The following is a 24,615-nucleotide window of genomic DNA, read 5'->3' as shown; positions in this document are numbered from 1 at the left end:
TATATGGTAGCAAATTATCTGCTGATTGAGCTGTTCAGGAAGGCTTTAAGTAAGGGCAAGGGGCTATTTCAAGTTACAGTTGTATACTCTCCAAAAAAGCTGGTCAAGTCTTCTTCCCATCATGGATAAGTCTCTCTGACAAGAGCAATCAAGTGATGGCAGTTTTCCCTGACTACTATAATCTAGGGAATGGCCTGACCCCAATGAGAGTGTGTCCAGACTGTTTATGTCTCTTGTGTCCTTTCACTGTGATAAATCTGAACTTTGATCATTCTATTTTTCCCATTTTCTTCCTTTAAAAAAATTTTTTTTATAAAGCAGGCATAGAATCAGAGGTTTAAACTGGGAAAGGACCTTAGAGGATATCAAGTCTCAAACCCCCATTTTATTTTTTTTAAAACCTTTACGTTCTGTCTTGGAACCAATACTGAGTATTCATTCCAAGACAGAAGAGAGGTAAGGGCTAGGTAATGGGGGTCAAGTGACTTGCCCAGGGTCACATAGCTGGGAAGTGTCTGAGGCCAGATCTGAACCCAGGATCTCCCATCTCAAAACCTCATTTTAAAAAGGAGGAAACTAAAGCATACTTAAGTGACTTGCCCAGGATTACACAGATGGTAAATGTCTGGGAGAAGATCTGAATCCAGGCCTTCCTGCCTCAAGTTCAGTGCCATGCTACCTCTATAAGGTTTTTCTCCCAAAGGGATAATCCTTTCCAGTTCACTTAAGCAGATTCTATTCATGCCCTGCTGTTTTCTTTATGGTGCTTTAGCAATCTCCTATTAATCATACATAAGCCCAGCTGTGTAGTGTTTCAAAAACAGGTCACATCTTGCAATGACAAACTCCAAGAGACTGTCTACATTTTTTTCTTTTAGTACTCAAGAATTCTTCCAAGTACTGGTCATGGCCTGGGGCTTCAAGATCTTCTGATTATAAAGGAATTTTCTGTTGTTATGGGATTTTACACACACACACACACACACACACACACACACACAACACACACTTATGCAAAAATCCAGAGAGGCTACCACATTTACCAAATGCAGCTCTCCAAAGTAAAAAGTTGAAGGTGAAAGTACCAGGTATGTCTGGATAGTTGCAGTTTTTACAGAGCTCCCTTTCCTGAGAATTCATTTAGTGTTTGGTTTTGGTAATGATGGAAGCTATAGTAGTTGATCACTATGGATTTAGTTAGAAATGTATCCATTTCTTAAGAATCTTTGGCAGGCCAATCAAGTAGAGGAAGCTTAAAAAGGGGTTATAGAAAAGATAACAGACAGATATAATATGGCTCAGTGTTTTTAGCTGCTTCCTGTGAAGGATAAACAGAAAGTAGACATACAGGATTGATTTCTCCCCCTCTCCCCCAATCCCATGTATGTTTGAGCACTTCCCATTTCCCATGACCTGACTCGTAGACCTCTGTTCCTTTCTCTTCTAACCAAGGAGACTTTCTGTAGCTAGACATTAAAAATAGGAATATAGTGAAAGTGAAGGTTCTATCCCCATGAAGAATCGACACAACCTAGTCAGTATAATAAACCTAAAAGCCCTAATTTTCACTTGTCAGCAGAAGACCATCCTGAACCCTGCTAGTCTAAACAAACCTCACAAATTTTCCCCTCCCATTTTTAGATTCATATAAAACCTCATTCTACCCAGATCACACATCCCACTTCTTCCCTCTTCTGAACCACTAAGCCCAGTTTGCAAGTAAGAAGTGATAATTACTGATTCTCTTTTGGCTAAAGTGTGATCAAAATCTCCATAATAGGAAAAAATCAACTAAATATGAAAGCCTGGAGTTAATGTAAAGCTTTGATTGAATTGCTAAAAATAAGAAATAGGGTTTTGTGACTTGGAAGAGTCAGAAGTCATTTTGCCTAATTATGTCTCACAGGATCTTATGGAAGAGATTTAAGAGTTTTGATTCAATCCATTCCTTGTTTTAAGAGATATTCCCACTTAAAGCCACATGGTCATCAGCCCTATTTCCTATTCAAGTAAAAAAAATGTATTTAAGAAACATTTATTAAGCTCTTCAAGTATGCACAGTACTATGTCAAATGCTAGAAGAGAAAGAGTTTAAATTAGACATAGTTTCTGCTTTAAGGGAGTGTAAAGTCCAGGATAAAATGGCAGATTCACAACTATAATTGTAATATAAAACAATATATGATAAGTGAATAAGAGATGAGAGTAAAGTTTGTTGGAACATGGGAGGTGGTAGGGGAAGAGGGGCAAATTGTTGTTGTCTGAGAGGATGGGGAAGACTTCCTGGAGGAGATGTTATTTGAACTGGCTTCAAAGGATGGGGACAGAATTAAAAAGTTCAAGTGGAGATGATAATCTCCTTGGGCAGAGAGACTGTTTTTAATCTTTGAATCCCAAGAGTACAGTGCCTTTATAGAAATTTGGTATTGATAAACATTTGTTGAATCGAATTGTGGAGGAGAAGGAAAAAACACTGCACTATTTCCAGGGAGGCCTGAATATCAGGGACAACTTATTAATATCAAAGGATGATGAATGAACTAAAAACAGGATGCAAATATTGGCCCAACATATTGGCTGCTCTGCTAGAATGCAAGGTTCTTGAGAGCAGTGATCCATATTTTCCTGTATTCCCAGCTCTTAGCACAGTACCTAGTACATATTAAGTGCTTAATAAAATGCTTGCTGGCCAACTGATTGATATTGCATTTTATGACAAAGGAATTAAGAATGGTACCAAGAGATGGTGGCTGTGAAATGGTCATTCAGTAAGCATGGAGTATCTATTATGTGCTAGACAGACACTGTGGTAAGCCCTGAGGATTTCAAGGAAGACAAAAGACCATCCTTGCCTTCAAAGAGCTCACAATATAGCATAATGGAAAGAATAATGAATTTAGAAAATCATAACATCTGAGTTTGACCTTGATTCTGATGCTCATCAGTTTTCTGACATTTTAAAAATAAAGTCTTACTAATGATTTTTATGTTTTATACAATAGTGCTTCCTAATACTCCCTGACAAAACCCTTCCCCCAACTCTTCTAACAGCCAATAGGGCAATCAAGATGGATTGTGTACGAAACCTTCTGTATCCTTTTTCTACTACTCCTTTATTGAGAGCAGGGAGATTGCTTTTATCACTGGCCCTATGGAATCAAGATTGGTTATTGCATTTAATCTGACTCATGATGTTCTTTATGTTGTTTTAATTTACATACTTCATAATCGTTGTATAACATCCATTGCTCCCACTAGTTAGGTTTTATTTGTTCTGTTTCATGTTATATAAATCTTGCCATATTTCTTTGAATTCCTTATATTTGCCATTTCTTAATGTCCAATAATACTGTTACATTTGTACACCACAATTTGTTCAGTCATTACTTAATTTATGGGCACCCACTTTATTTCTACTTTTGCTTTCTTACCTTTGACATGTTATATTTCTTTTTTGGCTCTGTTTTTTCATATGTAAAATGAAGAGATTGGTCTAAGTAATAGCTGAACTCCTCTTTGGCCCTAATATTCTATGACTGGGATTAAATTATTAGTGGTAATCATGTAAATAGAACAGTCTCTCCAAAAATTATTTATATTTATATATATGTACATATATATACATACACACATACTATATCTAAAATATTTTTGTATTATAAAGCAAAATATTTAAAGCATTCTAGTACTGGATAAGCTCAAAAGTTGGAAAGTAGATCTTGAGTGATGGATCTAGAGTTAGGGGACCCAGTTTCATATGTTGTCTCTAGGGCTTATTATCTGGATATTCATGGACAAGTCACTTCAACATTCTCCATGCTCTAGTCAACAGTTTCATGACTGGTTTTAGCAAAAATAAAATGAATAGAAATAATAGCTGGGTGGTTGCTCATCATAGGTGATAAACATCTCTGAACTTAACTAGATCAGTCCTTGCATTGTCTATCAATTGCCTGGCCTACACTCAAGAGCTTTGCCAGCTCGGTTGTATCTGCTAGAGCAGTAGTACTCAAAAATTACTGTTTTTTCCTATTAAATTATTCCTTCCTTTTCCAACTACATATCTGTGTGAGGTAGGATTTTCTTTATACACCGTACTTCAACCAAAATCGCATATCGCAAAAACAGATAGAATCTAGCTGTTTTTTTTTTTTAAACTCTTACCTTCCATCTTAGGATCAATACCAAGGTGCATTGGTTACAAGGTAGAAGAGGGGTATGGGCTAGGCAATGGGGCTGAAGTGACTTGCCCAGGGTCACACAGCTAGGAAGTGTCTGAGGCCAGATTTGAACCCAAAGGCTTCCATCTCTAGGCTTGGCTTTCAGTACACTGGGCCATCTGGCTGCCTCCTAGCTGTTTTCTTTTAAGCTAGATATTAAGGAGATTTGGGGGAAAAATGTAAAACAATGCTACTCTTCTCACAAAATGTTTTTGGAAAAGTTATTTTTCATAAAAATATGTTATATTAACATACTGGGGTTATTATTTTAAAATTAATTATTTGAAATTTTATCTGTTTTTAATTTCAATTATGGTAAGTAATGTAATGGTAAGAGATGTAATTGACATAAACAAAAGGTCTTTAGGGTCTTCACTAATTTTTTTAGAGTTTAAAGAGGTCCTCAAAAGTTTTTAAGAATATAAAGAGGTCCTGGGTCCTAAAATTTTGGGAATTTCTGTGCTAGCACTTAAGATCTGAGAGTTATATTTTGGTGTGGTTAGGTAAGGCAGCAGAGGAAAAGAACTTCCCTTTAATTAGTGACACAGATACAAACAGTTACTTCTGCTATTATGTTGCATTCACTGTGTTCTAGCTTAGCTGGTCTTTCAGTACTGTTCCCTGTATCACTGTACCCCTTGGCTAAGTTTATCTATGACATTCACTCTCTAACTTTCCTCTTTCCCCGCAGCTGTCCTATAAACAAAAGATTTCTTGTATTTGCTACAACTTATTCCTTCCTTCTCTTTTGAATTCAATCACACCCCCAAACCTATCTTTTCTAACAAGCTACCTGATCTGTTACCCCTTCAATAATCTCTGGCACAGAATAAATATTTTTAATAAATGTTCATTCATTTGATATAATTTTTAACAACTTAAACAATTTTTAAAAATAGGTCACTTTTGGAGGCAATCATTTATTTTATATTATTTGGCACTGAGTTCCCATGATTTTGACATACTCTTTAATTCTTCATTATTATGAAATAACATTTTCATCACAATGTGACATATTTCTTTTTTTAATTTTTTTTTATCACAGTTAGAGCCTGAGAGGAGTTGAAAGGCCATCTAATACAGCCTCCTCATTTTATGAAGAAATCAAGGCTGAGATTCAATGGTGACTGTACCTATACATTGATTTGGCTTGTGACTTGTCACATCCATTAGGCGGGATCTTGAGAGCAGGGATCACATAGTAGGTATTCGTGTTCTCAGCAATACTTGTTGACTCATACGTAGTCAGTTTTCCTTTAAAGATGAAGAGCATCTCAGGGGAGTAAAAACTTCCTCCCTATCCAATAGGGCTGCTGGAGAATGATTTTTTGGGGGGTTTTCTTAAGATTTTAATTTTTAGTAATATGGAGAATGATTTTTGAGTAAAGACAATTAACTGCTTTTAAGGTGCTTAAAGATATTCAGAAACTTGCTTCCTCCCTTCTTCATAAATTAAAATCCCACATTGTCTCCTTTCATTACTTAACATTTATTGAGGTCTCCTGTGCACCTGTCCTATGAGCAGCTGCTACAGGAACCTCCTTCACTTTGCTGTCTTAAGGGTTGTCAAAGGGCAACCATTTTGTTTACATGCTGCTCTTCTTGGTTTCTGTCGCTATGGTAGGATTAGAAGGACTAAGTTCAACCAAGCACCATGCTTTGATTAAAAGTAGGATGGAACAGTGAAAAAGGCATGATGAACTTAGAGTCTGTCAACTAAGAGCCCAGGAAAGAGAGGGGAAGAAGAAGAGAATAGCAGTTGTTATATGTTTGTCACTGTACTAAGGTTTTTAAAAAAATGTTTTTTTAATAAATGTTACCTCATTTGATCCTGTAAGGATGAATCCTGTTTATTTTCCACATTTTATAGCTGAGGAAACTGAGGCAAATAGATGTAAAATGATTTGCCTAGGGCCAGTCTAAGTGTTTGAGACTAGATTTCAACTTGGGTCTTCTTGACTCCAGGGCTCAGTGGCTCTCTATCCACTGCATCATTTAGCCATCCTTAAAGAGTAATTCTACTGTGTGTTAGACAAGGTGCTAAACATTGGCATACTGAGGCAAAAAATTGTCCTTTCTTTCAAGGAGCTCAGTCTAATGGGGGAGATGATATGCAAACAACTACAAATAAACAAGATATATGACACTTGATAAACTAGGTATGATCTCAGAGGGGAATGGCTTCTTGCAGAGGTGAGACTTCAGCTAAGATCTGAAGGAAGCCAGGAAACTGAGGAGGTACAAATGAACAGGGGAGAAGCCCCAAATTTGGGAGACAGATAGTGAAAAAGCATAAAGTTGGAGAATGCTTGGGAATTGGGGACATTTTATTTAAGTTGTATATTCCTGAGATCCAAAAGTGCTTTTGGCACTACCATATCCTACTTCTAACTAGGGCATGCCACTTACTTAGAGTTTAGGTATGACTTCTGGGGATCTTGTTTTCCTTATCTGGAAAATGAAGGAGATTGACAAGAGGTCCATTCTGGTTTTACACACCATGCTCCTATTGCCCCCCCCCTTTTTTTGGGGCATTCCTCCTTCCCAGATCCCGCTCCCAATCATCAGCAAGCACAAAAGTTAACAAGAAGTCAGTAATCAAAACTTGCTTGTTGATTTGAAGTACATTAAGCTGAGGAAAGTTTTGACAAGAAAGAATGAAGAATTCCTAATTCTCAATGAACAATGAGGGTAGTGTGAAAAGTAGGCTCACATTTATCTCTTCATCAGATGAAGAAGATTCTCTTCATCAGGTATCCACTGGTTTTTCTGTTTCCATAACTAACAACATCTTTGTTGTTGTTTAGGGAAACCTTATTCCTAAAAATCCCCAGAAATAACTCATTTGTTCTAAAAGAAGAAAGGCTTGCTTGATAAAAAACAAAGTTATATATGCCCCATCTGTCCTCTCAATTGTTTTTTAAACTGTGTATCGGTTCCAAGGCAGAAGAGTATTAAGGGTTAGCTAATGAGGGGTAAGTTACACTCACACAGCTGGGAAGTGTCTGAGGTCAAATTTGAACCCAGAACTTCCTCCCATTCCTAGAAATGACTGAACATCATTCTTCATCATCATTATCTGAATGGAACATATAACTAGAGAATGAACCTCTTTCTAATATATGTGTATATTTACCATATATATTTATACTTATGCCATTCAGTTATTTCAATCATGTCCAACTCGCAGAGACCCTATTTGGGATTTTCTTGGCAAACACACTACAGTGGTTTGCCATTTCCTTCTCTAGCTCACTTTACAGATGAGGAAATGGAAGCAAATAGGGTGAAACAACTTGAACAGAGTCACACAGAGACACACAGAGTCACATACACAAGTATCTAAGGTCAGTTATGAACTTATGAAGATGATTATCCCTGATTCCAGGCCTAGCACTTGATTCACTGTGTCACCTAGCTGCCCCAATAAAATATAACTAAGTATTGTAATATATTAAGATGATATTTGCCTATTAAAATACCCTTTCCTTTTCCAATTACCTATCTCTGTGAGATTAGATTTTTTTTATATACTTCACTCAGAACAATGTATCTCTAACAGATTGAATGCAAAAGCAGATATGAAAACCCTGCTGTCTTCTATTAAGTCACATGTTAAAGAGATTTGCAAAAATACGTAAAATAATGCCATTCTTCTCAGTAAATATTTTTTGTTTTAGAAGATAGAGAATTTTTTCATAAGATGTTATTTATGTTAATGTAACAGGCTTATTGGTACTTAAAATAAGTAAATATTTTAAACAGTTATCAGTTTTATTTTTTAATATGGTAAATATTGACAAATATAATTCATATGAACAAAAGCTCTTAGGAGTCCTCAATAACTTTATAAAGGGGACCACAAACCAAAAAGTTTGAGAACCACAGAGCTATATCATTGGTGAAAACACTTTTGCAAATGCATTTGAATATTCTTATACATGTTTTCCCATAAACACTCCAAAGAATTTATCCAACTCCCTAGAGCCCTTTCTCTACATTAAAACAAAACAAAACAAAACCAACCCAAAATATTTCATGTCTAACAATGTGAAAATATGAAACAAATATGTTATTATTATTGTTATTATCATCATCACTACCTAAGTATCATTAGTAGTTGAGAATTTTATTATAAAATTTTTATAAAACATAAGTTAGTCTAAATGGTGCTTAAGCATTTACAAAGCACTTTGAGGGAAGTAATGCAAGTATTATAGTCATTACTCTTTCATGGATGAGGAAATTAGAGGCTGAGTGAGGTTTAGTTACTTGCCCAAGACCTCACACAGCTAGTTTCTTAAAGTCAAGATGATAAAGGGCCCCTTTATTAGCCCTCAAAAGGAAACCCATATTAGGGTCTCTGTTTACAAGTGGAGATACAGAGATGTTAAATAACTCTCCCCAAACCACAGAGCAAGTTGTGGCAAACAAAGATCAGAACTCACAACCACCTCTGTGCCAAATAGGCAAAGAGACTCTATAAAGATTATATATTTTCAGGGGCAGTTTGGTAGTTCAGTGGATTGAGAGCTAGGACTAGAGACGGGAGATTCTAGGTTAAAGTCTGGTCTCAGACACTTCCTAGCTGTGTGACCCTGGTCAAGTCACTTAACCCCCATTGTCTAGCCCTTACCACTCTTCTGCCTTGGAATCAATCCAAGGTGGAAAGTCAGGTTTTGTTTTTGTTTTAAAGAAAAAGACTACATCTTTCCCTCTTTTAATTTCATGTAAGCTTTTACTAGAGAGCTTCATAGGATGTGTTATAATTTTTATTTTTATTCTGAAATGATGAAGTGAACATAAAGCAAAAAGAGTGGATAAAACGGTAGTCTTAGTATATTTCTTAATAGACTCAAAATAGCTACTTTCTTTGAGCTATTTAATAGTTTTGTTCAAATGGCAAGTGCTCAATATTCTTTCATAGCTGAGGCTTCTAAATAGATTTTTCTAAAAAAAAATGTAGATGTTCTTTGTGTACTTTAGAACAACCAAATTCTTCCTGAGAAAAATGCACTTAAGAGAAAAATTCATTTGGTTTTCTAGTGCAGAACCATTTCCATGTGAATGGGGAACCAATTGGATCAAGCAGCTATCATAGGAGAGGAATGCTCTAATACAGAAAACATTGGACACACACGTACATACAGGTACAACTACAGTAGCTGTGTCAGACAGTAAGTGACTGGCTCATAAATTGTAGGCCTCATCATTTTAAACCTTTACAGAACCCTTTCTGGTGTCATACTACAGAATGAATTAGCTGGACTAATACAGTTTAGCTATCAAAGAACAAGAGGCCTTGTGGGGCAGCAGCAAACAGTAGAAGTTAAAATCTCTTTGTTGTAGAGAACAACAGATATTGGTTTAGGGTAACCAGAGCCAAGATAGGGAGATTGAAAGAGTTGGCACAAATGATGGGGCCTGGACAGGCCTGGAAGGCAATATCATTACTTGTTGATCACTTTTTGTTTGTTTTAAAACCTTACCTTACATCTTAGAATCAATGCTGTGTATTGATTTCAAGGCAGAAGAGTGGTAAGGGCTAGGCAATGGGAGTGAAGTGACTTGTCCAGGGTCACACAGTAGGAAGTGTCTGAGGATAGATTAGAACCCAGGACCTCTCATCTCCAGGCTTTCCTCTATGTCCACTGAGCCACCTATCTGTCCCGCCCTTGTTAATTATTTTTAACATCAATTATAAAACCAGGGTTTTTTTTTTTAAGAAATAACATTATACAAAATTCTGTCACATCTATAAAAGATATACAAAATTCTACATAGACTTTAACCAACCAAAGAACTTTTAATGATGTATTGAGAACAGAAAATAATCTAATTATATTTTAATGTAATTCTTGGCTCTATTTCATGTTGAATGCATAGAACATTCTAAATAATGGCTTGTGAATGTGTGCTGTGAGCTGAGCATTGCCAGCTTCATGTGAATAACTGCTTATGTGGTTTGCCAGTATGACATTACTGTCTAATATCATTATGTAAAGTTGTAACTTTCCTGAACTGATTTTTTAAAAAAAGTTGTTGTTTTGTTGTGTCTGACTCTTTGTGACTTGAGGTGATAGCACACCTATCATATGTGTGGAGTTTTCTTGGCAAGAATACTGGAGTGGTTTGCTATTCCTTTCTCCAGTGGGTTAAGGCAAACAGAGTTTAACTGACTTGTCCAGGATCACATGTACATGTTTGAGGCTGGATTTGAACAAAGATCTTCTGACTCCAGGCCCAGCACTCTACTGAGCCATCTGAGCCATCTAGCTGCCTCTTTTTAAATGTAGATTTTTATTAATAAGGCTGTAATTTAGGTAAACATTATGGTGTCAAAATATATATTTTTAGAACCACCTTTGGAGACAACTTGTACATAAAAGAGATCACAAATGCATTTTAATATTAAATTTCATTCTTTAATTACAAAAAGGTTAAAGATATATCTATTTTGACAAATAATATAATATTCTAGAAAACAAATGTCTAACTTTTTCTTAGTTTTAAAATAAAAAAGGTCTCATGTCAAAAGTATAAAAATTAATTTTAGTGAAAATAAAGGGAATTTTGTGAGTAGTTACTTCTAAATATGTTGCATTATATGAATGTTACAATTTGTGAAAAATTGCAATTTGTGACGTGGCATGCAAGTATTTACTGCAGAATGTGATATATTATGAGTGATTTTGATTTATTTGTTTATATGTCTCATACAAATTTATTTTTACATATTCTATGAGATTAAATGTTTTCTATGGCTAATGTGGAAATATGTTTTGCATGTCTTCGAATGTCTAATGGGTATCATATTTCTTGCGTTCTCAATGGTGAAAAAGTAGAGAGAGGGAAAGAAGTTAGAACTGAAAAAAAATTAAGATAAAAAATAAACCTAAAATATGAAAAAAACAAAAGAGTAATAATGTTTCCCTTATTTCATGCTCCATTTATATACTAGGAAGGCCATATTGTGTGTGAATCAATACAAATGCTAGGTAAAGATTTTTTAGCCAATCTGTAGTGGTGCTGCCTTGTCATTTTCCCTGCCCCTCTTTTCCATTGTTGCTGGGAGAAGGTCCCCAATTTTTTTTTCCTGTTTTCTGAATCTATTCTCCGTGGTCCTGAGACTACCCTAATGATACCTAACCCTTCCTTTTGCAAAGGTCACTAGTGTTGCAAAAATACCATGCGTCCAGAGTGTTTGGCTTTCAACCCCTCCACCTTAAAAAACAAAACAACACTTTACTTTCCATCTTAGAATCAATACCATGTATTGGTTCCAATGCAGGACAGTGGTAAGGACGGCAATGGAAGGTTAAGTGTCTGAAGCCAGATCTGAATCTAGGACCTCCCATCTCTAGGCCTGCCTCTCAATCCATCAGGCCACTTGGCTGTCTTCTTTCAGTTTCCTTTGTGGCAATGCTTTCAGTCTAAAGTATGACAAGGGACTGACTAAGAATAACCCAGTTCTGTGAGCAGGCATAGGGGTCCCATGTGCATCTTTGTGGAGGAAGCCTGCTTCTGGAAGGGCCTAATTCTATGCAATGGAAGGCCTGGTTCTCCACTTCAGAGTGTTAAGTATTTGCTGACTTTTTTCATCCATCTACACAGCATGATGAACTAACCTGGAAATGAAAGTGCATACAAAATGCCTCAAAGGAGGTATCTGCCCTTTCCTTTCTGCTTGTTGTGTTGTGTTAAAGGCATCTCTCTGAACCTTGGAGGTCTTGACATTTGGGAGGCAGGAGGATGCCCTTCATCCCACTGGGCTGGTTGAGCTCAAGGCCTCCCAGATAAGTCTATATCTGAGATAGGGCCTCCTCCTGTTGTGTTTATAACCCTGTGAGGCTTTGAAAAGTAGGTGATGCAGAGGTGTAAGACCTAGAATCCACACCAGAACTGGAAAGTAGCTAAGCCCATGAACCAGGGATATCAAGAAGAGTGACTTGATTGAATTCAGCCCAGTCACAAGGAAGCAACTCATTTAGTGGCTATGAGGCATTCAGAAGTAAACTGGGGGAAGGGAGGAGAATGCTATTAGCAACTGCTTTAAGTGTGAGCCCACTCTCCCTCAGGTATTGAGGCAGTGGAGAGGAAAAGCATGCTTTTGGTGCAAGGCAGGAATGCTTTCATGCTCTGGTTCAGGTTGATTCTTCTTGGTAAATATCCCTTTGTGAAAACTATTTATATTAACTGGTTATCAGTGATGTGGTTTGGACAGTTTAATTATATAGAAGAATTAACTGGATCTCTCAAGTGCTATTAGGGAGAACACACAGGAATGGGGGCCCTAGTCAATACATTAGAAGAACCCCAATGCCCTTTTGGTAACACTAGAACCCTGTGAAGGAAATTATAGCCAGTAGAGCTCTAGGGACTCAACTTTCTAGGGTCCAGCTGAGTTTTGGAATAAGGACCTCATCACTACCTGATGAAATCTGGTGTGAAATAGAAATGTAGTATGTCAATCATGTTAGAAATAGCTGAGCACTTAACTTCTCAAGGAATAGACAAGGGGAATCTCTCAAAAGTCAGACTGGAAGGCCACTTTGCTACTGGCACATTTTTAGAATCTTGAACAAAAATAATGTGTTAGTGTTTTGGAGCTAGGAAGTCAAATGTCCTAAAATTCTGTTCCCTAAATGAATGTATTATTAAACAGATACATATGAGTCACTGAGCTTTTTTGAACCATAACAGAATACATTCAAAAGAGAAACTTAAATGGACCCAGAGCTTACTAAACAAAAAAGGTCTTCTAAAAATATAAAAAGCTTATTCAAAAACTTCACTGTTTATTTAACACTTGTATTTTGGAGAATAAACACTCAAGTCATTGAACCAGTGAGCATTTTACTAAGTGTGCCTTATGTGCAGGGGATTCTGTTAAGGGTTCTAGGGACAGGGCATTAAGACAAAAAAAGGAGACACCAGCTCTGCTACCAAGAAGTTAAATCTTATTGAGCTCAAACACAAATAGTGACATACCAGTATACTAATGAAGACACAGAACCTTCTAGCCACAAGTGTATAGTTACATAAACACAGTTACATTAGGTGTCTGGGGAGGTGAAAAGGAAGGATGATGGATATAGGGGGCAATCTGGAAAGACTTTGTGGAAAAGAGTGTAAACCACAGCCCAGCAATTTTCAGAATGTAGGGTAGCAATGAAAGGAAATATTTTGTATGTTTAAAGCCCTATATAAAAGTCATAAAGTTGATAGCTTTAAAATTTTGTCATAAGATGTCTGTACTGGTAGAGATCCTGACTTACAGAAGATAAGTTCTTCAAGTGTAAACAGAGTTTCTTTTTTTCAAACTGCAAGATTTGTTAAAGAAGACAGTTTTTAAAAGCTTTCAGATTAATTAGGGAAGGTCCAGGTTTGTAAATAAAGTACTATTGAGAAGGGAACAGAGAAATTTTTAGTGGATGCACCAAGGGAAGTTAGTAAAGTTGGTAAAAGAAAGAACCTTCATGGCAAGTTATTCTTCTTATCCAGATGTTCCTAACTGATAAAGAAGCCAGACAGATGAATAAGGTATTTTTTTTAAACTTAGATATCATAATTCTAACCAGAGAGAATAAACTACCTATTCATAGCTGTGGGAAAGTTTGCAATGGATAGAAGGAGAGAGAGACAATGTTTTGGGGCCAAGTCCTCAACCTAAAAATCTGGAGTTATACAATGGCACCTGGAGAGATTTGCCTGAAAAATTAAAATTTAGGATGAATTAGAATGAAATATTTTTTCCTTTTAAAAATAAAATTGGGGCTTTTATTTTGACACTTCATCCTATCTTTTTATAAAAAAGTTTTATTGATGTTTTGTTTTTACATAACATAGACTTAGATATTATTCCCATTTTGTGAGATATCTCTTGTAACAAAGCAAAACAGTTAAGTAAAATTAATAATATAGTGACCTCATCTGAAAGTGCATGCAATACTTCCATCTTTTTATCTGTATTACTAATGAGTCAAAATGCATTTCTACATCAAACTGTGTTTTTTGTTCTCTGATCAGTTTAGATGAAAGTAAAGTTCAAGTGACCCCTCCCTTCCCAATTCTGTATCTGCATAAAATTCTTTTTTTTTTTGCTAGATTCCTCCACCTCTTCTTCTAGTGTATTCCTTTGACACAGATTTAAAAAGACAAAAAGAGAAAACTAAGTTTATCACAAAGAGATGAACTTTAGTATCCCACAATGACAGTATCTTTACCTCCTCCTCGCAAATGAAAGGAGGGAAATGATTTCAGAAATGAACATTTCATTTTGTCTAGGAATAAGATCAGGGAAAGCCATGACTAAGGCCATTTAAGGATTCATAAGAAATTTACCTAATTGTACCTTAACTATTTCCCCTAAAAGTTTGCAAGATATGCTTCATGTTTAAAATGAACATGTTAATATTGTTTAAGTGGAGATATTTATGTTAATGGTTATATTTTTAGAGGTTGGGGAGTAGGGAGAGCATGTTTTATCCCAAACAAACCTCACTTATAGCATAAGTCTTTTGTTCAGATTCTAAATAGTCATGTAACTAAGACCTTATTACCTGGTGTCAACAGACTTAAATGGTAGATAAAATTATGAAGGTTAATTCTACTTCTTTACAGCTGAATGTGCAAACTGAAACATATAAAATGACTAGTAAGAATCCCAGGGGAATGCAGACAAATTTTCCAGGAAGGTGCCATTCTCCATCATCACTAATTATCTCCCAGGCCATTAAAAGAACATCAATAGAATGTGTATAGTTTGGCATGGCAATGAGATCCAACCCCCTAGTCTATTTGTAAAGAAGTACAGCAGTCAATGAAGTACAATGACTGGCAAGGAGGAGAAGAAAGGGAAAAGCTTGGCTTGACTGAGTACATGTAAGTGAGAAGAAAACAGGAGTAACTGGGAGGGGGGAAGGGAGTCTGAATATACCACAGAACCTCACAACTGTTGTTATACTGAAGCTGAGTGAGGAAAGAAGGGCATCTGAATGAGGATTCTTGACATGAATTCTATGTTGGGCATGTAAGGAGTGTGTTCTAAGGCCATGCAGAGGCAGGGGGTCCTGTCCATGGTCCATGTTTCAGCTTAGAGTTGTGGGCTTGTAGTCTAGTGTTCATCTCCAAGGAATAAGATCAGCATGTTGGAAACTGGGATGATCAAAATATAAATATTTAATTGCCAAAATTGTGTCCCCAGATGTCTTTGAATGGGAAGAAAGGGAGTTTGGGAAAGACAAATAGATCCAGAATCTGAATTGTTAAAGTATTTAGCATGGTAGATTCACATGAGTGATTATTAAATATAAATTGAATTTGTTGAGTTAGTAGACAGTGAAAACTGTGTGTGAGAGAGTGGGGTATGAGAAGGAAGAAGGGAGAGAGAGAGAGAGAGAGAGAGAGAGAGAGAGAGAGAGAGAGAGAGAGAGAGAGAGAGAGAGAGAGCGCACATACACATGTAAACATGTAGAGGTAGGGTAGAAAGTGTCCACAGTATGGTAACAGTGAGGTGGCATGGTGCATAGAGTCACTGGGTCTGGGGTTAGGAAATCCTGAATTTAAATACAGCATCATACATTTACTATCTGTGTTTCCCTGGGCAAATCACTTAAAAAAAACCCAAATAAACAAACCATCCCCACCCCCACCCAGTTATATGCCTCAGTTTCCCCTTCTATAAAATTATGATACCAATAGCACCTACCTCCCAGAGATGTTGCGAAGATCCAATGAGATCATATTTATAAAGTACTCTGCAAATCTTCAAGTGTTAAATAAATGCTAGCTAGTGTTATTTTTCTTATTATAAACATCCTTAGTATTAGGAAATAATGAATAACCAGAATGGTTATGAGGTCTGAACAACAGGGCTCATGCTCTGGATGAAGTTTGCCAGGGATGTATATAAGCAAGCTTTTCTTATTCTTGACTCTCCCAAACTCCAAAATATAACTGCATTCACATTAACTCTTTGACAAATAACTTCCACAGCCATAAGGCTTAGAGAACTCTTTTCTACACAGCCACCCTGCTAGGTAGCCTTACTATCAACTTCATCTTATAGGTTAAAAAAAAATTAGGTATCACAGAGGTTAAGTGATCTCCTCAAAGTAACATAGTTAAGTGTTAGACTTGGACTGATCCTGGCTCCCAAGTATTTTTTTTTAAACCCTTACCTCCCATCTTAGAATCAATACTGTGTATTGGTTCTGAGCCAGAAGACTAGTAAGGGCTGGGCAAATATGACTTGGTCAGGGTCACACAGCTAGGAAGTATCTGAGGACAGATTTGAATCTAGAATCTCCTGTCTCTAGGCCTGAGTCTCAATCTGCTGAGCCATCTAGCTGCTCCACCCTCCCCCCCTCCCCCCAAGTCCAGTATTCTTATTACTGTTACATCAGGTTACTTTATACTGATAGAGGATAATGTTGAAAAACATAATTAAACCAAGAAATTACTTTTCCTTAAATGCCAAGTTAGAATTGGTCAAAGCAAGCCACCTAAATTTGGAAATATCATCTTCTCTTACGATAAGGATAGATTCATGCAAGAAAATGGGCACGTGACAGCATGATCAAAGACATTAAGTGATACATGTGTTCTCTATGCTGAGTACCTTTAGGAAAACATTAATGTAATGACATGGTCCATGAAAGACAAAGACCTGGGTTATGACATTTAAAGCATTTTCCTTCAGACTGAGGGTGAGGCAGAGGGAGGGGCCAGGACTATATCTGGAGGTTGAGAGGGCTGGAAAGGTAATAGAAGATAGAAAAGGGGGAGACAGAAAGGTAGTTGAACCAGCAAAATAAAAGCCCAGCAAGTAGGCTCTCAGCACAATCTGTGTTACAGGCCTGCTGAGCACAATTACAACAGCACAGAACAGTACTTGCTTTATTCTGACCTTACTGAATGAACTTTGGGGGGAAAAACTCCCAACAACAAACTTAAAGCATTGTTCTTCAAACTCAAGCTTCAGCGGGGAATTTATTAAAAATTTTTAATATAAGCTTTAATTTCATCCAAAGGCCCTAATATTAAAGGTCATATCCATTACAATACTGTGGGAAACCTTGGGTCTGTGCTTCCATCCCTCTTGGCTTCAGTATTTCTTTTATAAGAGCAGATCAGAACTCCTGCTGGTTAGCACTTCATCATTCACATCAAAAATCATCTCCATGGAGGTGGCACTATATTCTCCATCCATGACTAGATCCATTATTCAGTCTATATAAGGGTGCCAAACTCGAACAAGTTTAAAAGACAGACATCAAATATTTAAACAGTAGAAGAGAAAAAAACAAGCAGCCAGAAAAAAAAATGCTAACGCTAACAGGATCATGGAATAGTTTAAATATTCATTGTACCTTGGTTTTCTTGGAGGTAAAGTGGAGATAATAATACTTATGCCACTGTCTCTCAAGGGCTGGTAGGAGGAATGCTGCTTTGTAAGCCTTAAAATGCTAATAAAATGTTATGTAAGTGAGTTATCATTATCATTACTTTTTCAGGATTTTAACCTTGGTGACATTTAAAAATTAAGAAAACAATAGTTGATACCACATCCTGTCCTTTGCAAAGTCCTGTAGTTGTAGTTGCCCTAGCACCCCTGTCAAAAATGTGGTCTATTAGCCCCTAACGAAGGGTGAAGGCTGTTGTAATGATGCCCTCTTCAGCCACTGGCAGCCTGGATCTAGTCCAAAGTCCTGGTAGGCTGTGGCAGTTTTCAGTTCCTATGGGCCAAAGACAAATTCTAATCGATGATTGAGACATGGAAGGCTACTAGACCTCCCAGAGGCATACTGATTCAAGTCCACAAGAAAAATGTAACCATGGCCATTTGTTAAAGAAAGGAACAGACAAAAAGCTTGATGGTAGAACCATATTGGACCATATTTTCTAAAGTGCAGTGGTATGTTGTCTAATAGCTCTAGGTAACAGTATATAGTCTAATACTATAGTTTGGAACAAAAATTAATTACTACAGTTGATGGTCAACTGTATGACTGTGTATTTTTATTCTATCTCAGTGCCTAGCTCTGTGTCTCTGTGATTAGAATTCTTTATAAGTATGGCTTGCACAAACAGATGAGTGAATAGGTAATCCAAGAGAAAGTACCTAAAAGAGAGAAAGGAAAGGATTGGATTTGGTTAAAAACCTTGGTTCATTGTACCCTCCACCTGAGGTGAATGATTTAATTTGATCCTTCTAGATTCTATCTTTTGGGGACCATATTTGGCATTTTCCCCACAAGAGAGATGAATCAATAAAAGACCTAAATGAAATAGAATTTAAGTGCTTACTATGTGCCAAGAATCGTGCTAGGCACTAGGGAACAAAGAGAAAAAAGACGGCAGTCCCTGTCCTCAAAGAACTTGTATTTTCTAGAGTGACAACATATAAAAAAGTTGGGTTCACTGGCAGGGTGAATAGAGCCCCTATGGCAGTGATGGAGTGACAGGCCCTGCCCTTACCCCGCCTCCTAGACTGAGTGTCTGCAGTGTCCCCCTCCTCCCAGACGGAGTGTTGTGCCCCACCACTTCCTTATCCCAGACAGGGGAGGGAGGAAGCACTCCCATTCTCCCATTAGGCTGCTGGGTGGGGGGTGGGTAAAGTGAGGAATGTCCCAGTGAGTGTAGAGAGGGGGAGGGGAGTGGCACAAGTGCTCTGCTCCCCTTCAGCTCAGCCACCTATGAGCCGCCCACCTTATCTCCTGTGAGTTCCCCTGGCTGTTGGGCGGGGGTGGGGCGTGAAAAAATGTCCTGGGCATAGTGGAGAGGGGGAGGGGAGCTGCTCCAGAGTCCCTCTGCCTTTCTAGTAACAAACTCTGGGGGGTATGGGGGGACATGGTGGCCATGTGCCCACAGAGAGTGCTCTACGTGCCATCTTTGGCGCCTGTACCATAGGTTCTCCATCACTGCCCTAGGGTATATTAGATATTATAGTACTGAAGTTGGGGTCCAGAGGGCAAATGATAAAACCTAGAGGACTTTAGGATATAATGGCTGGGCAGATGATAACCATGCTTAGTCATGTGTGTTTCTATGTGTGTGCGCACACGTGTGAGAACATACATTTTGGCTTCAGATTTAACATCTTATCTCTCTTCCATAATTACCTTGGGACCCCATGGTGTCACACATTCTGTGGACATCCAATGAAAAATAAGAATTGATAGTGATGATGTCCCTTTGAGGGTGCATGTAGTAGCTTGCATATTTCTTTGTTTCTTCATTTATTCACTCAATGATTACTTATTAAGCACCTACTGTTTTTAAGGCACTTGTGGCCCTAGTTATACACTGGGGGCTTTTACAACTTCTCCATACCTCATTTCTGCCTAGAGAATTCACCTAATATTTGACCTGAGCATGAAAAAGACACTCTAGAAGTAAATTCTACCTGGGATAGCGGGAGCTGCAGTCAAAGTTTTCTTTACAAATGATCCTTTGCTTCCTAACCATATTTGAAACACCACTCTCCCTTTTTATCCTTCCACTCCTTTTCCTGAGGAGGTAGGTCCTTCTACTCTACCAAAAGTTTGGATATGTATAAAGTGAACATATCTAATATCTCCTGTTATATCCCCAGGTTTGGGCACTGAAAGGAGTCGAGGAGAAATAATGTGAACTTGGTGCTCCTTGAAGGCAGGGGAATGCTTCATTTTTGCTTTTGGATCCCTAGTATCTTGGCACTCTTTCCAGGGCCTAGTATAGAATCTGTTTTTGGCTGGACCTGTGGTTTCATCTCGGTGAGGCAACTTTCCCTACTAATGCAAACTGGTACTTCCTTTGAACCTATAGTCTTGGAGAATTATCAGGGAATATGAAAGATCAAATGGTGTGTGGTCTGTATCAGCTGTGGCTCTTTAAGTTGGGTCTTTCTGACTCTGAGGCTGGCTCTTTATCCACTATACCTCATTGCCTCTTCTGTGGTATGTGCCTAATAAGTGCTTTGTAATAGAATTATCTAATAACCATTTATATAGTGTTTACCAAGTGCCAGGCACTGTGCTAAGCACTTTACAATTATTATTGTGTAGGTGCTAGTATCATCATCCCAATTTTATAGATGAGGAAAATTGAGAAAAACAGAGGTCAAGTGACTTGCCAGAGTTACACAGCTTAGCTCTGAGGCCAGATTTGGACCCTGGTGTTCTTGACTCCAAGCTTGGTGATCTATCCACTGTGCTACAGTTCCCATATTAAATGACTGTCATGTTTATATGACTTCTTAGGGATATCTATAGCCTACTAACATCTATCTCCATTTATCCTTTCATAAAGGTTATGCCAGTCAACTAATAGTGACTCCCCTGTCAGGCCAGACCACAAGAATCCCAGACCCAAGGCAGCACTATGCTAGATGCTTTTTATCATTAGTAGTACTTTACTCACTTAGGCTTCATTGCAAGGTACTGGTTCTTTGATTGAATACCACATGTGGCCTAATGACTCAGTTCTCTGCTTCTATTTTGTGCTCAAAATATTTTCAGAAAGTCAATTTACAATGCATCTGACTATGAGAGTTTTAAATCCTCTTGTCTGTCTGACATTATTTGTAGTCATGATTTATTATAGAAGATCTACTGTTATAACTTGGCAATTAAGAAATATTGATAAATGCAAACACATTATTGATGTCAATTAGAAAAAAGCACAAGATTGATTAGCCTTCCACAACTGCTTTGACACAAACGGTTAAAGAGTAATGGTCATCAATACATATTCAACCAGGACAAATGTAGAAGGAAATCAGGCTGCCAGGAGACAAAGGCTTCCTTCACTTAAAATTAAAATGATTTAAAGGGAAGAATTAAACATCTAGTCAACCTGGAAAGCTAACAGGCTCAAACAAAGTCCCACTTTGAACACCGAAGGCCAACTGGTGGTAGGTCAAAGAGCATATTGTTGGGGGGAGGGGCCTTGAGCATGAGCTCAAGGAGCCCAGTTCCTTCTGGATCAGCTGGAAAATGGTATAGAGAGAAAGAAATAAGTAATCTGAATGATCTCCAACCATTAGTCAACCTCCAAATGAAAGTGCATATTTGACTTGGAAAACTAGAAATTAACATTACCTATGATTATTTTATTTTAATTTATTTTATTTCCAAATGGCATTTTAATCTGATTCAGGTTTTGTAGGTTTCCCAAGGTTGACACTTCTTGGCCTAATCAAATAATGAATCAACAAACATTTATTTTATATATAAAGGAGAGACATTAAAGGGAATTCAAAGAATCAGGAAAAGCTTTCAGGAGCAGCTAAGACTTGAATCCGGCTTGAAGGATATGATGTATCTGAAGAGATGAAACATGAAATAGAGGGTATGAAAATAACATATGACTTATGGTAATGAGAAAGGTAAATAATGACCTGGAAGATAGATTGAGTCAAGAAAGAGAAAGGAGAAGAAGTAGGAGACAGCTGCAATAGCCCAGGTTTGAGGTAATGTAGGTAGCAAAAATAGACAAAAACTCCATTTCAAAGGAAATTTCAACAAGACTTGTGACTGAGTAGATATAGGAATGAAAGAAAAGAATGAATCTAAGAACTTTTCAAGTTTCTATCCTGGATAACATAAAATGGTGATCTCATTAGTAAAAGGACTGAGAAGTGGGCAAAGAACTGTTGCAGGGGGGGGGGATGTACTATATTTAGACAGTGTTTAAGTTGGGGTAACAGTCATAAAACTAAGAGTAAATATTCAGTAGATAGATAGAATTCTGGGATTGACAAGCAAATAAAAGGATGTGGCTAGAAATACGTATTTAGGCATCATCATCAGAAATGATAGTTTGATGATCCAGGAGAATGGAAGAACAGAAGCTAAAAAGTGGTGACAATTTAAAGGATAAAGCATAGGCATGATGTAGAACTGACAATGTCACTCACTTATTTAAGAAGCTTTGGTGGCTCCTGATTAGGATAAAATACAAACTCCTCTGGCATTTAAGGCCCTTCAAATCTAGTTCTTAGGAGACATTTTATGATTTTCAGGTGTTAATGCTCTCTATCTCTTGAAATTATTGTGTATACATTTCATTTTTACTTGTAGTGCATATGATTTTTTCTTTCCTCCATATCTCCTAAGAATGTAAACTTCGTGAAGGCAAAGATTGTATTTGTATCCTCACTGCCTAGCAAGGAGCCACTCATGTAGTTGGCATTTAAGTAATGTTTATTGAATTGAATTGAGAAGGTGATTATTGAATCAAATGTAATAAAGAATTTTTAAAAAATAGAAGTAGAGAAAGGCTTTTGGCTTTGGCAACAAGGAGGCCAATGTTAGTTTTGACAGAGCAGTTTTCACAGTGATGAGGATAGAAGACCGATGAAAAATAATTTAAATCTACAGGTATCTATTGCTCACCAACTAGGGAAAAGATACCATACTAGGCCCAAGAGTAGATATAAAGACATGTAAGATGGGGTATTGGACAGAGTGCTGGACTTAGAATCCATAAGATCTAAATTCAAATTGTGACTCAGACACTGGTTAGTTATGTGATCTTGGACAAATTGCAGAACCTCTTCTAGCCTTAGCTGCTGGATCTGAGGAAAATAGGGATAAATACTACCTCAAAGGCTTGTTGTGAGGATTAGGTTCAGTACATAATATATATGAAATGCTGAGTAAATGTTAAAATGTTATACAAATGTTAGCCAATATTGAAATTTCAGGGATTTAACTTTGATTCCCAAGCCTGGAAGCTACTTTGGTACTAGTTTGATTTTACTGCATGAATGAATGAGTGAATGAATTAGATCTAGTTTCTCTATGAGCAAACCAGTTTACACCACAAAATGTCTTGGTGTTTTTAAATGATCACTTTCATAGCTCAAATGATCTCTTAATGCAATATATGTTAATATGTTATACATGATATTTTAAAAATAGCTCAGAGACAGCATGAAGTATTGAATTCTGAGCTGGCCTTAAACCCAGGAGAACTTGAGTTCGAGTCTTATCTCTGACTGGCTATGGGAGAGAGGGTCCCAAGGCAAGTGATTAATCTCTCCTTGCTCTAGGTCAGAGCAGTCAAACTCAAATAGAAATAGTGGCCACTACACCCTTCCTCCATAAGGGATCCCTCTCCCAAATACTGACTTAAGAAAACCACACATTACTATGATCTGTTTTTTACTGTATTTTTATTTCTTTGTTAACTATTTCCCAATTACACTTTCATCTGGTTCCTTCAGCACTCAGGAGTTTGTGAGCCCCATGAGGCTGCATGTTGGATAGTCACTTCTGTTCTAGGTAACTCTCTAAGACCATAAACTATAGCAAAGCCATCTGTCTGCGTTAGCAGAGGGTGTTTTCTGACCTGGGAGTTCCCCATACCAATGAAATGCCAGATCCAGTTCTTATCCTAGTCTATTGTTACAGTAAATGAATGCTTAAAAAACACTTTTCTTTTGACAACCATGGGAGATAGGCAGGGTAATAATCAATATCCCTATGATACAAATGTGGAAACTGAGGCACACAAACGTAAAAAACTAGTTTTTAGTTACAACTAAATGTATTCCGTCCAAGCTGAATATGGCAATTCATTTGCATAAGGGATATCATTTAAAGGTAAAAATAAAGAGACCTGATTTCTGGCTGAGAAAACTTGAGGGGAAATCGAACAGTCCTGTGGGTTAGGATACACCCTACATGCTGGTCAAAATTATGCTAGCCCTTGCTAGGGAAGACTATCAAATTGAAGCTGAATGATCCCAGTATGGTAATCAATTGTAGGGGATGGGCAGAGCTGATAGATGAGGGTGGGAATTCTGGGTAAGACTAAGGAGAGCCAGCCTGAGAAGTAGTAAGTATTTGGTGCATTGGTCTGATTAAAACAAACTTGCCCAATTGAAGCCTGATGTAGCTTCTGGACATGTCAGGAACCTGACCAGGACATCAGCAGTGATGGCTGGCATTGTTGTCAGCAGCCCTCACCCCTGATGAGTCTATTTTGTCCATTCATCCCTTCACTTTTATTCCAAGGTGACCTGTGAGATGGCAAACTGAGAGAAGATGTGAAGGAGCAATTGTTTTGGCAGCCAAGGTCTGCAGATGGTGTCAAAACAGAGACTGATAAGGGAAGTCTAAAATACACTCAACATCCATCAGTCCCTAAGGACTGAACAAATTAAATAAGTCTCTCTCTTTCTTCCTCTGCCTATACATAGATACATTCTCTTTTCCTCTTTCTATAACACATTCTATTAGCTGGAAAAGTGGAGGAGGTATTTGAATTCCTATAGGCTTAATAATTCTCCCTGTATTTGGAAGTCATAAATTGGCATTTAGCCTACCACAGAGATAAAGGACACTGCAGATGTTTTAATGACCAAGAAAACGGTGATAGTCCTGTCCTGTTCTCAGATGTAAGG

General features: G+C 37.5%; 1 protein-coding gene across 2 annotated transcripts in view; it reads right to left on the bottom strand.

The window, feature by feature from the left end:
* The window catches only part of LYRM4 (LYR motif containing 4), a 216,029-nt gene that overhangs the window by 111,766 nt on the left and 79,648 nt on the right, over window positions 1-24,615 (bottom strand). The gene's annotated exons all lie outside the window — the stretch shown is intronic.

Source organism: Gracilinanus agilis, chromosome 1 (assembly GCF_016433145.1).
Source record: "Gracilinanus agilis isolate LMUSP501 chromosome 1, AgileGrace, whole genome shotgun sequence".
Taxonomy (NCBI): Eukaryota; Metazoa; Chordata; class Mammalia; order Didelphimorphia; family Didelphidae; genus Gracilinanus; species Gracilinanus agilis.
Note: the sequence above shows the minus strand (reverse complement) of the source record. Positions and strands in the feature narration are given on the sequence as shown.